Below are 11,890 nucleotides of genomic sequence, written 5' to 3'. Positions count from 1 at the left end.
ATGAAAAATATTGAAACACAAATACCTTTAACTGAAATTATGTTAAATTCTATATAGAAAATATTTTTTGATGTTAAGGATTTCCTATAATATAATTATATAGGTATAAGGGATGAAAAAAAAACCCAAACTTCACCGTAATAAAATGTGATCTAAAACAGATGCCTAAATGTAGCGTTGGTTCTTTATCTTTTCTTACAGCTTTCGTTTTTTTGTATTTTGTCACGTTTAGGAAAAACCTTTGCAGAACCATAAACATCTGGGGGTATAAGGGTTTTTTTAGCAAGGGACGCATCTGCGATGCTTCCTTAAATTTAGTCGTTATACAGCTTTTGTCAATAGCAGTTTGAGCTTTATTTTGTAAACTCACAACTTGTTTTTTTTCTGGTTTATTAATAAATACATTTTTCGTTTTGGAAGTGCTCTGTGTTTTTTTTATTTGTTGAACATCAATAATATAATCAATAGGTTATGGGTCCAGCACGCTTCCACTGCGCAAGTGTATTTTTGTAACCAGTTAAAGTCGGTGTATTGTCCGAAAAGTAGTGCCGTGCGTGCATATCAATTTTCATTCGTGCGAGTGTTAAGCAAATCCTTTATTATGGCTAGCATAGATAATAGGGATTTTAACTTCGTTAAGCTCAACGAAACCAATTACACTCTATGGAAATTTGGTGTAAACCTAGCTCTGGGATCAGCTGGTCTTTTGGGTTATGTCGAAGGTACAGAAACAGAGCCGGACAAGAGAAAGGCCACTGGGCTCGAGAGTGTCCGAACAAAAAGTACCGAGGTGAAAACGCGCAGAAAGAAGATTCGTCATATAATGCCGAGGCATCCATTAGCGATGTCAGCGTTTTTTATTCAAAAACTGTCTCGAATGATAAAGATCAGTGGTTAGCGGACTCTGGAGCTAGCACGCACATGACATACAAGAGGGAATTTTTTAAAGACCTTAACGCAGTTAGTGATTTTGTGAAAATTCCTGATGATAAAGTCTTGCCTGCAAGCGACAAAGGTTATGATTCGCGAGAAAGTAAACAGAAAAACTGTGTTACGAGAACTGCAAAACCTTTTGTTAGTGCCGAAGAAATTTGTTTTCGATCGTGAATATCAACGATAAGAAGTTTTTGTTTCATGCGAATGAAACGCATTGTGAAGTGCGCGACAAAAATGGTAAGCTGTAATGAACTTTGAAGTTGAAGTACCTATAGTAAAGTGCAATGTGGCCGAGTTATGCTAAAGCTTTGGCATCAAAGGCTTGGTCATGTTAACATTCGTGCCGTGGTAAGAACAAGTAAGCTGTTCGAGTTCGCAGATCGTGATTTTGGTAACGGAAAAGACGATTTCTTTTGTGAAAAACATGTGTACTTGGTAAGCAAACCCGTAAGCCACATCCCACAGCAAATAAATACCGGTGCATCTTTTACCCTGGAGAGAAAATTCACACAGATTTGTGCGGGCCAATTAATGTCGAATCTCCTCGAGGTTCGCGTTATTTTTTGCTTTTCAAAGATAAGTATACCTCTGAACAGTTTCAAAGGTATACAAAAGATCATGGAATAATTCACGAATTTTCGTCACCATACATTTACGAGCAAAATGCGAACCATAGTGGAAAGTGCGAGAACGATGCTGATTAATAGTAAAGTGGACGTCGAACTTTGGCCAGAAGCAATTCGTACTGCTTGCTATTTGCTGAACGGAGTGTTATTAAATCAAGAACAAATGTCAACTCCATATGAAAATGTTTTTAACCGTAAGCCAGATATTAAGCATCTGCGGGTATTTGGTATAGACGCATACCTAAATGTGCCTAAAGAAAAACGTCGTAAGCTAGACCCGAAAAGCAAAAAATTCATCTTCATAGGCTACGGAGGTGAATCAAAAAATTACAGGCTTTGGGACAAAGAAATGCGCAAAATCCATGTGAGCAGCGATGTCGATTTTCTTCGAAATAGAAGCAGTAGTGAAAAAGGAAGCAAATTATCACACACTTGATTTTGGTCTTGAAGAAGAGCCCAACGCTTAACCAGCTGATCAGATTGCCAACTATCAGCAAGCGGTTGAAGCAGCAGAACCGAATCAACAAGCGCTTGAAGACGAAGGCGAAGATCAGCAGCAGCAAGCCATTGACGAACCACAACAGCAAGGTCCACTGTTACGCAACAGAGAACAACTTCGTCCCATTGAACGCTATGGCATACCTGTTGCGTTTCCTGCTGAGACTGTCCCGGTGACCTATGGTGAGGCAGTCTCGGGCCCAAATGCGGAAAAGTGGCTAAAAGCAGTGGGAGAAACTAGCGCTGCTGGAAAGCGATACGTGGATTTCTGTGCCTTTGCCTAAAGGTAAGCGTGCGATTGGCAGCAAATGGGTGTTTGCCATCAAGACAAATTCACATGATAATAGCAGCAGATTTTAAGCCCGACTTGTAGCAAAGGGTTTTTCTCAGTGAGAAGGCATCGACTATTTCGAAACCTTTGCACCCGTGGTTCGTTATCAGTCGATAAGGATACTTCTTTCGATAGCGGCGTACGAAGACCTTGAGATAATTAAGTTTGACGTAAGAACGGCGTTTCTTTACGGGACTTTAAAGGAAGAAGTTTATCTGCGTCCACCTAAGGTTTCAAGGTTTCGAAGGCTACACTGAAGATGATTACACCGTCTACAAGTTGCAAAAGAGCTTATATGGACTAAAGCAGTCACCGCGCTACTGGAACGAGGAGTTTATGTTGTTTTTGCGTCAGTTTAACTTTACAAATATTAATTTACAATGTTTTAACTTATTTAAAAAGCAAGTTTAAAATAACGGTCGATCAAGAAAAGAGTCCGTCGGCATGGAAATCAAACGCGATTGTGAGAAACATTTAATTAAGATTAGCCAGTCTCATTATATTGACAAAATTTGCAAAAAGTTTGGTATGCAGGACGCAAACTCCATTAGTGTTCCCGCGGAGCCCGGGCTTTACTTTGACAAAAGTGTCAACGCGCCAGGAAATAGTGCGATTCCATATCGTGAAGCAGTTGGCTCGCTTTTATTCGCGGCTAGAGTATGTCGTCCGGATATTGGATATGCAGTCAATTATGCAAGTCAATTTTTAAATTCATATGAGCAAAAGCATTGGTATGCCGTTAAACGTATTATTCGTTATTTGTTGGGGACTCGCGAGCACGGCATAATTTTGGGAACCAGTGGGAGTATAGATATTTGTGGCTACACTGACGCAGATTGGCTGCGCCAAATGCTTAAGTCTTTGTCAAGAGCAGTTTGAGCTTTATTTTGTAAACTCACAACTTGTTTTTTTTTCTGGTTTTTTAATAAATACATTTTTCGTTTTGGAAGTGCTCTGTGTTTTTTTTTTGTTGAACATTAATAATATAATCAATAAAATTAAATTAAAACAAAAATATTAAAAGGTTTTGAGTGAGGGTGTTAATAGCATATAGTAATCGTATCATCGCAACTTAAAATATGGAAAATGGTCACATTTTAAGTTGCGATGCAGGCAAATCATTATTTACTAACTGCTACAACTATAGTTAAAACTAGAAAACATTAGAAACAAAAAAAACAAACATTTTGTAGGGAACCTGCAAAATCGTTTTAAATTTTTTTTCCTGGCGTTATTTAAAACTTTATTGAAAACATATATTAAAATAATTTATTAAATTAATACATTATTATAACCACTTTTTCTCCCCTGTACGATGACACCTTCATATTTAAAATATGACGTTCTGTCTTTAGAGACCCATCATCAAATTTCCTTTTCCTTGTCTTTTTGCTTGGCGCCGCGCCATGTTGGCCATTTCAAGTAACTATTTGGAACCGCCTCTATAAAGTTATATACCTATCTTCCGCTTACGGAGCTGTTACCAAAATTATGTGTTTGAATTGCAAATGTGATACACCGTTAAAAACTTAATTAAAAGGGCTATTTAAAATTGCAAAACTCTACTATGACGTCAATAAGAAAAAACATTGTAATGGAACAAGGACTTAAGTAATTGGACAAGCTGAGATACACCCCTAAGATCTTAATTAGAAAGGTATCAGAGGGTGTACGTCCCTCGGAAATTTATCTTTAGACGAATGCTTACTACAATTCCAACAGGATGGAGGACCTTCTTATGTAGTACGACTTCTTATGAAGTTCCCATAAGGCATTGGTTAGAATCATTATTATCCTAATCAGTGGATTGGAAGAAGAGGTTCTATTCAATGGCCACCTAGATTCCCGGACCTAACACCTTTTGACTTCTTTTTTTTTTAAATGAGCCGTTTTTAAAATGCAAGCTGAGTCACTAGACCAGTCCAGCATAGAATAGTTCAGAAAGTTCAGAAATTACTCATCACTCATTTATATTTCAAAAATGTTGTATTCAAAGTCATTTCTCTAATTATAGTTATATTTCTTATTGCCGTTCTCGAATTACAATTGTGACTTGTAGTCGCAATTTTTTCTTAGCTCGGTCATCACGAATAAGTTAAAGCAAATTCCCTTAGTACGTTCCATTTCCCTGCTTCCCACTCACTCTAGCCCATATTTAGTAACTAGTCTTCACTGCAATTTTTTCTTGCGCTCGGTGTTGACGCGTAGATTTTTGATCTTAACATTTAATTGTGAGAAATGGGAAAAATTTCAAAACAAGTCTCGATCAAACAAAAGAAAAGAAAGCTTAAGAAGTTACTTAAATTATTGGACAGCTTAAGTAAGTAAAATATTGGTATTCTATTTATTTAGTATTTCTCGTAGGTTCCCTTCTATTTCTTAAGAAAAACAGACAAATTACCGCGTGATTTACAGTAGTATTCACATATGTGATATGCTTAAACTGTATATTTACCATAGGATTCAAATGAATTCCTGTAGTTTCCTATTATTTAGAACTTTCAAATGAAGTCTAGTTAATAGAATGCCATACTTTTTTCTACAGCATACACATGAATGCTGTATTAAAATTTATTTTTACTCGTCTCGGTGCGACGAAGGGACCCATCCACCTTTTTTTCACATGAACTCGATGTCGGGGCGATCGGAATTTTCTTATCTTGTAGGCACAAATTCTAAACTGTTAACGAAGGGCAAATGCTCTATTCTAATTCTGGCTCAACTTATAGGTACATTTGTAGCAGCTTGTCCTACTGTTAAATATGGTTGGATTCATTTAAAAATTTTAGAGCGTAAAAAGTATTTAGCATTATGCTCTAATAGACATAATTATCAGTCAACTTTATTACTTTCATACTATATAAAATCAATTTATACAGTATGAAATGAGTTACAATGGTGACATCAAACTTTAACTCATAATTATGCTACACATATAGTGACAAATACAGTGTTTGCCCTTGAGATTTTTACAGATGCTTCTCTAACTGGTTGGGGTACTCATTGTGTTTTGGTCTGGTAAGAAAAAAGGTTTTTCTTACCAGAAAGGGGTAGGAAAGGAAGGAGGAAAACTTTTTTTTTTTTCTCTTTTGTAAAGTTGTTACTTATCTTTAGTTAAGCACAAGGTGGATTTAGACAATTCAGTGAGAGATTTAAAATGGATTGTTTTTGTGTGATTAAAAGTAAATGTGGAAAGGTCGAAAAACCAGCCTTTAAAGATCCTTACTCTTAGTGATTCAACCCGAATTAGAAGACCAGCAGGCCTGCTGAAGCTGGATACAGATTAATGTGTCTGTATCCAGCTTCAGCAGGCCTGCTCTGGACTTATTGGGTCTTCTAATTCGGGTTGAATCACTAAGAGTGGTTGCGGGTTTGATAAGTAAATCACGATCTGTGATGCAATAAGATTAAGACAACAGTTGCGGAAATAAACGTACAGATCACGACACTGGAGACGCAGATTTGTTGCTGTTAAGACTTAATATAAAAATATTAATTAAATTGGTTATAATAAAAGGAGAAAATTAAATTAAATGAAAGAAAGATAGAGAAAGAAAATGTACTATATTACGTAAGAATAATCGTGTGTACAAAACAAAAATACAATTTCAAAAATTGACAAAACAATGAACAAAATTAAACACAAGAAGACAAAACTTTTTTCAAAAATGAAATGGTAGTTAAATATTATATAAAAAAAAATTAAACAAATAGGACGTTCACAAACTAAATGTGGACGGACCACATTGTCTAAGTAAAGTTACATATTATGTGACTTTGACACACATGTGACATGTGTTAATTTTTTGGAATTGCTAGGAGCATTTAACGCACTTCGTTCGTTTGCTTCAGATTTTTCAAATTGTTCCATTCTACTTAGAGAATATGCTAGCAATTTTTCTATGCCTTCCCACCATTTACCCTTGTATTAAAATGCTTACAAAACATCATTGCTGAAGGAGCCCTGGAAATAGTAGTAGTTTCTAGCTGGAATACCCAGCCATCGTACTCTACCTTTCATAAACTTCTTGTAACAAAACCTTTAGTTTTCATACCAGATCAAAGTTCCACATCCACGCATCCACTTTGGCAGACCCTTTCCCTGGAGATTGGAATTTTATCCGGGATGCTTTTCACAGACGAGGTGTCCCAACAATAGGACTTTAGGCTATTAAATATTCAGTATCTACTTTAAAGCAGTATACTGCATACTTAAGAAAATGGCGGGATTTTTGCAGTACAAGAAAACATAATCCTTTTCAATATTCATTAAATTTTGTTTTGGACTTTCTAAGCACCCAATTTCAAAGTGGCGCATCCTACTCTACTATTAGGCAACATGTGGCTGTAGTCCTACTTTTTTCAATAAAAACATCAGAGAAAAATATTATAAAACGTTTTTTAAAAGGCATCTATAACCAAGATCTAGATGGTCTTTCTAGACTAGGTCTTTCAAAATACCAGGCTACGTGGGACCCACATCCGGTTCTTCTACATCTAAGTAATATATCATATTCCTTATAAATCTAAATAGTAATCATATTATATTACCACAATATTATTTTATATTTAACGTTTCAGCATTTTACCCGATTTAACCTTTTTATATTAATTGTTTTAAAAAGTTAGTTCTGAATTAACTCTGTACTAGCTTAGTCATTTTCTATCTGAATAATTTGTTTTTAAAAAACAAGTTTCGTGGCATCACTATATAATTTCTATCCAATTTATATCTTAGACAAAAGGAGACATTCTTAGACATTTCCAGGCTTCAATTAACAATAAAGCTGGCCACATTAATTACAGGCCAAAGGCTTCAAACTTTGACATGTATAGATTTACAAAATATCATTAGATTCCCAGATCGCTTAGATATAAGAATTTCAGCAGACTTAAAACTTCATCTTATAAAAGTTTTCAACCAGTATTGATAATCCAATATTTTAAGGAAAATGCTTCTCTCTGCTTGGCCTCTGTCATTGATCAGCATATACTGGTAACCAGTGATCTTCATCCCCCAGACACTGATTTCCTATTTCTAACAGTTAATAAACCCTTTCATCCAATGTCAGCACAGAGATTAAGTAAGGTTGGATTAAGCTTACTCTTGCAGCTAGTGGCATTAATACCACTCAATTTTCGGGTTACAGTACTCGTCATGCAGCCACTTCGGCAGCCTGTAGGGCAGGAGTTTCTATTGAGGTTATAAGATCTAGAGCGGGTTGGACAGACAAATCTAACATGTTTGCGAAATTTTACAATGGACCCCTGTCAGAAGACCCTGCAGCATTTGCTAAAAGGATCTTAGGTACAGTCCATTCTAAATAATAGAAGTACTTAGGTGCTTATATTTTGTTGTGTTCTATTAATATAGTAAGTTCCTTATACTATATTTATATTTTGATACAAATATTCTGTACAAATACTGTATTTTGTTACAAATATATTTTTGGAGAAAATTCTAGATCTTAATCTTTGAACATTTACAAGTAGCTATTGTAATTCGAGAACAACAATACGAAATATAATTAAATGATCAATTGACTTACCTTAAGGATAATTGATCTATATTATATGAGTATTGTCGTTCGAAAAATTATAAATCCACCCCATTATCCCACCCGGATAGGTTGATCCAGAATTTTCAGCAACATGGAAGTGAAGACTGGGTGTGGCGGTGACTAAATAGAGTGAGTGGGAAGCAGGAAAATTGAACGTACTAAGAGAATTTGCCGAGTGTATACCGAGCGCGCCAAGCTCATTTCAGTTTTACTGAAGGAAATAGTTTAAGTATTAATAATTAATAGTATTAAGAAATAGTTGTGGATTTTATTGATTGTGTGAAGAATAAAATGTTTAATCGAAATATTTGTTTAGTGGATAGTTGTGAAAATGACAGATCAGATATCGTTTTTTAGGTGCCGTAAAGATGAAGGAAGGTATGTACCATATATAGATTCTATTAAATAAGTGTTAATTATGAAAATGGAGTTTTAATTATCTTAATTAAAATTATTATCTTAACTTATTACTTTAACTCAACCTTCTATTTAATCCTTTACAAGGGATTAATATTAATAAATGAATATTGCAAATATAATATTTATTTATTTAACTACCCAACTAACATTTAAAATAACTCGTATAAAAAAAATAATAAAAAATTATAATATATTATGCACTCCTAAATGAAACCAACATTTTAGGTGTCAAGCTTGGAAAAATGCCCTAGGATTTATAGGATCCCATAGATACGCGGATAATACTCCAACGCAATGTTATACCCGTATTAGAATTTGTATGTTTTTTTTTTTAATAAATTCAAACCTAATCAAATTATTTTTTATTGATTTTAAATTAAAATAATATAGGACATATTGTAGACGATGCACATTTTCCTAAAGCCAGTGTTGATGCCATTGTTCAGACAGAACACTTCGAAGTAAATGAGCCAAAGCAGCCGTTACTAAAAGGTAAGATATTTATTTAAATCAATTTGCCTATAATATACTAATACGTATAAATAGTCCTTATGTTTTTGTAACATACCAAAATAAAAATATTGCGCCTTAAAAATCCATCGTAGATTTGATTATAAACGTCATAAATTAATTAAGTTTTTCATATAAATTAAAAATAAATATATAATCTAAATTAGCAAAATTAGTTGCAGAAACTCAAACGTCAGTAAATCTTTCAGCAGATACGCCAAGAAAAGTTTTACTTAAGGAGACAGTAAAAACTATTGCTACCCACACTTGCAAAAGAAGCCTTGAAACAAAAATTATTGCTGAATAAGGACTCAAAAGGACGCAGGTATACCAATTAATTTAAACAGTTTGCTCTAAGTGTGTTTTTTCTGGGTCCAAAAGCTTACAAAAAAATGTCCATAGTTTATCCTTTACCATCAAAATATACATTAAACCGTTTTACGCAACAATGGGTAATTAATCCAGGTCTTAACGAGTTTGTTTTTAAAGTATTTAAATGTAGAGTAAAATTGTTGCAGGAAAAATAAAGAGACTGTATTTTATGCATGGACGAAATATCTTTAAAATATCACCTTTTTTATGATATTTCTAAAGACAAAATTGTAGGGTTTGGTTGGTTCAGGGTCATATAAAGTTGCAGAGACGATAAGTGCATTAACGATAATGGCAAATGGAACTACTAGCAATTGGAAACAACCCATTACCTATTTTTTTTGTAATACATCTGCACCTGTTAATCATTTAAAAGATATTTTATTTGAAACTGTCCGAAGGATACGCAAAACCGGTTTAAATATTTTTGGGGTTGTATCAGATCAGGGTACTAATTTTAAAAAACTACCTAAAAGTTCTATAAAAGTGACAATAGATAATCCCACATTCTTTGTTGACGATGAAAATTTTAAACTAATTTATTTAAAATTTGAATTGGCATTTTGTTGGGCTCAAAACTGTGTTTTTTAAAAAACTTTGCCCTAATTTAACCAGCTTCGTATACCTTATAGTAAGTAACTGATTTTCTAATGGTAAGTCTCAAATTAGAGACACCCTCTGCGCATAGAGTAAAAAAATTAACTACCTAAGTCATTTTAAGGAAGGTAGTTAATTACAAATATTTGGATTTTAGCAGCTAGAAGACCTTAGGCGAGGCTAAAACTACGGGATAAAAAGATCTTAGTAGGTTGTCAAAGACATTTGTTTTAGGAAATTTTGAATGGTATTGTGGGCTAATAAGATATTTTTTACCACTCTTTTATCTCGTATGGGTAATCCTTTTCGGTGTAAAGGGTCAACAAGTTTAGGTAAAACGAAATTTTCGTAAAATACTCGCAGTTTTGGAACCATTTTTTCATGCCAAAATTGTACATTATAAGAGATCTAAAAGTAAACTAAAAATAAATACATGAAAAAAAGGAGGCCTCAATTTTTAAGAAATATGTAATCCTTATACCATTCATTCCAATGCTTCTAAGATTATTTTTTTAATTTTCTCAGGAACATTACCATAAAAACTAAAATCTACTATATTCAAAATCTTTTATTATAACTCTAAAAACATTATAATAAAAGATTTTCCCCATTTCTCGTGTACCTTCCCTTCAAAATCATTTTATTCCAAAAATTATTTTGACTTTAAGAATAAATATAATTTCATTACAAAATTTACGTTGAAAAATTCACCTTCTCCACCAACATTCCATGACGAATCCAAACAACAAAATAGCACGTGTCTTTATTACTTAGTGCTAGTTGACCCTGTATTTGAAAATAATAGTTATGATTGCGTTTTAGATATAATCCATTTTCTATAAACTGAGCAAATTTTATTTTATTTTCTTGAATACCCTGCATTGGACTCATTTTGGAAATATTATAGGGACATTTTATTTCCACTAAACAATTTGTATTTTCAATAACATCATCAGGGCTGGCTCCTAAATAAAAATGGTCCTGTCCTACATATAATCCACATTAGTCAACTTTAACATTAAATTTAGCATCAAATTCTGCAATAGCATAACCTCACTTTCGCTTCCATATTTTGTTGCTTTATTGCCTTGAAAATTTCTATACAATACATTTTTTACGGTATTTATAGGTGATGTTTGAGGACGCGTTTTACAAATATTACCGAAATTTGAAGCAGTTATCCTCACAGACCTTTGTTGAACCTCCTTTGTGTTGGCTGATTGTCCAATTGTAGTCCTTTCCAAATTTAAAATTTCTTTTGGAGTTTTTTCAGTTGTTCAAGAAAGACCTTAGCTTTATTTATATATTAATTGCGTTCAGTATCTAATGGTATATAACTAGCGTAAGGTCCATATCCGGCACTGCATTACTTATTTTTTTTGACAAATAGTTTTCTCCTTACTTTATATTGTGATAAACGTTTTTTACATTTCAATGTGTACTTCTTGGTAAAATATAACGGACTATTACCAGTAGTAGTTTTAGTTATTATCCTAAGATAATCACCTTTCGCATTAACGGATAATGCTGCTGCCTCATATTTGGTTTGGTAAGAGCCCCTCAGTGAATAATTGACACTTTTTCCTCCTACAAACTTACAAACAACATTATTATAATGCTAAGCCAAGTTATTGTCCATATTAAGTATGAGACTACCAGCATTGTCAAGTCATTGAACTGCACCCATTATGTCTTGATAAATGCCACACTCCTTCATCGATGGTATTAAATTTTTTTCATTTGAGCCTTCGCATTTAAAATCGCAATAAGTAGTTTTTGCATTCGACCTTCTATACCAATTCGTTTCCATATGGGTTTATTTGAATTAGCTTTTTATATACAGAAGAGTCAGCATCACCAACCATTTTTGTGTAAACCCATCTGCTATGATGTACCTCTCCATTGATGTTGATGTCCCGCTCCAATTTTTATAGCATTTACATGTCGGAACATCTTTACCTTTGGAATCATACTACGTACACATAGAGCAATGCTTGTTTCGTATACCAAGAAATAGAATCCGACCAGTTTTGTAACCT

Source organism: Anthonomus grandis, chromosome 6 (genome assembly GCF_022605725.1).
Source record: "Anthonomus grandis grandis chromosome 6, icAntGran1.3, whole genome shotgun sequence".
In the NCBI taxonomy this organism is placed as follows: Eukaryota; Metazoa; Arthropoda; class Insecta; order Coleoptera; family Curculionidae; genus Anthonomus; species Anthonomus grandis.
The sequence above is the reverse complement of the archived record's forward strand: the minus strand, read 5'-3'. Positions refer to the sequence as shown.